The 2,776-nt window shown below is 41.2% G+C and overlaps 1 pseudogene; it reads left to right on the forward strand.

The window, feature by feature from the left end:
• The first annotated feature begins 1,575 nt into the window (after positions 1–1,575).
• On the forward strand, positions 1,576–2,486 carry LOC123592735 (annotated as a pseudogene).
• Positions 2,487–2,776: the final 290 nt, after the last annotated feature.

Here is a 2,776-nt window from a genome sequence, read left to right on the forward strand (position 1 = left end):
TCAGAAAGCTTATTGTATATAAGTTCGGCTGAAACTCACCTTTCATGAATAGTTGAGATAAAAGGCTTATGTAGTTCCCTATTAGGGTTATCAGTAATTACTAACCGCCTTATCTCACTTCTGTGACCTCGCCTGCTTACTAAATAGATAACTTAGGATGCAAAACGCTCCGCACCCCCTCTACCAAGATCTGGCCTAGGCAAGACCAACACGTAAAAAGTCACTTACTCAAAGCCCTACAGCATCTCAGTTGTCTAACTATGATTGGTCATTTTAAACCCTCTTAGGACAAAGACCTTTAAAATTTATAGGTTCCCGCCAAAACTAACGTCTGTGTGTCACAATATAATTGGCTACCATGAAATGCTGTAAATTGTAATTGGTTAACCAAATAATGATGTATTCTGACTTGCTAAAATCCATATAAGCTTGCTGCTGCCTTTGTTCAGGGCCATTCTGCTGCAACAGTGGCTGCAGTTTGTGCCATAGTTTGCCCATTTTTAAAGTTAAAAAAAAAATAGTTACAAACAGAGAGGGCAAGAGGCAAACCATAAGAGACTCTTAAAATACAGAGAACTGAGGGTTGATGGGAGGCAAACCATAAGAGACTCCTAAATGCAGAGAACAAATTGAGGGTTGATGGGAGGGTGGGGGAAAGGGGAAAATGGGTGATGGGCCTTGAGGGGGGCACTTGTTGGGATGAGCATTGGGTGTTGTATGTAAGTGATGAACCATGGGAATCTACCCCAAAAACCAAGAGCACACTCTACACACTGTATGTTAGCCAATTTGACAATAAATTATATTTTAAAAAATAAAAATAAATTCCAGTTTAATTCTAATATTAGTTTCAGGTGTACAATATAGTGATTTAAAACTTCTATACAACACCTGGTGTTCATCACAACAAGTGCACTCATTAATTTCCATCCCATATTTAACCCGTCTCCCCACTCACCTCTCCTCTTGTAACCATCAGATTGTTTTTTATAATTAAAAATCTGTTTCTTGCTTTGACTCGCTCTCATTTTTTCCTTCGCTTTTTTGTTTTGTTTCTTAAATTCTACATATGAGTGAAATCATATGGTATTTGTCTTTCTCTGTCTGACTTATTTCGTTTAGGATTATACTCTCTAGCTCCATCCATGTCACTACAAATGGCAAGATTTCATTCTTTTTTATGGCTGAATAATATTCCATTGATAGAGCAATCTGGCTGTAGATCCATACCTTAAGTCTGTATTCTGTCAGGCATGCTCTGGAGGGTCAGTATCCTGGGGGAAGATGCCCTGTGTGTCCTATTTACTCTTGTATCTCCAATTAGTAGCACAGTGCTAGGAACATGGTAGGTTAAAAATAAATAAGAATAATTTTGCTCTGGTTTTCACTGAAAGGAATCATGTTGGGCATTGAGGGTGTCTCATGCTTTGGCAACACTAGGGAATGATAGAAATTCATGCATTTATTATTTTTTTTTTTCAGGAGAAAATAAGAAACGATAATGGTGGCCATTAACAACTTCTAAAGTCTCTGACATTTCCCTATCCCCTTACTCCCAGTAGACAGAAAAGCAGCATGTAGAGGGAGAACAAGAGCAGCATGTTTTTCCTCCTGAGCTCCCCAATAAGGCTGGAGCAACAGGATGTGTTCTTCACCCTGTTCCTGGCTTGTGCCTGACCATAGGGCTGGGGATCCTGCTTATCATCCTGCTCGTCAGGCTGGACTCTCACCTCTACATTCTCATGTACTTCTTCCTCAGCCACTTGGCCCTCACGGATATCTCCTTTTCATCTGACACCATCCCTGAAATGTTGATAAATATGCATACTTGAGATCAACCCATCCCTTATTCAGGGTGGGTAACACAGATGTATTTCTTTTCATATTTTTTTGGTTGTATTGGTAATCTCCCTGGAGTGATGGCATATGACAGGTATGTGGCCATCTGCCATCTATACTACACCACCATCATATGAGAAAACCTGTATGTCTCATTAGTGATTGTGTCCTGGTTACTCTCATGTAGCAGTGCATTATCCCACAATCTCACTATCCCTCATTTCTTTCATGATCTTGCTGCTCTGCTCAAGTTGTCCTGCTCTGACACCTCCATCAATGAGTTGGTCATCTTCACTTCCCAGTGGGGGTTGCTGGAAATCATCATACCACTGACTGGCATCCTGGTCTGTTATGTCTGCATTGGAGTCTTCATCCTAAGGGTTCCCTCAGGTTTACCAAGGGGATCTGTAAAGCCTTGTGCACTTGTGGCTCCCACCTCTCTGTGGTATTTCTATTTTGCAGGACAATTATGGCTCTGTGCATGTTTCCTATGATCAAACAACTCCATTGAGAAAGACATAATTTCTTCAGTGATGTACACAGTGGTCACCCCAATGCTGAACCCCTTCATCTACAGCCTGAGGAACAGGGACATGAAAGGGACTCTGGGGGGACTTTTTAAGAGGGAGATCTTTTTCTCCAAGTGACAATCACCTTACCTCAGTTCTTAGTTCACCAAATGGCACTGTCAGAGATTCTTCCTTGGAATACTGTGCAGAGGACCATCCTTGTTGCTGGCACCCTCTCCACTTCCCTGTTTCCAGGTTACGGGCTTTTACAGTTCTTCCTGTCTGTTCTCCCTAAACCCAAAGAGTTAATTTAACCTCCAGGCCAGACACATCAAGTGATATTTGCTGTAACCATCTGCATTCTGTGAACCAAACTTCTGTTTACTTTATTTTATACCTCTTTAGGTTTTCTTAAGCCCAGGCATTTG

The sequence above is a fragment of the Leopardus geoffroyi genome, chromosome D4 (genome assembly GCF_018350155.1).
Source record: "Leopardus geoffroyi isolate Oge1 chromosome D4, O.geoffroyi_Oge1_pat1.0, whole genome shotgun sequence".
Classification (NCBI taxonomy): domain Eukaryota; kingdom Metazoa; phylum Chordata; class Mammalia; order Carnivora; family Felidae; genus Leopardus; species Leopardus geoffroyi.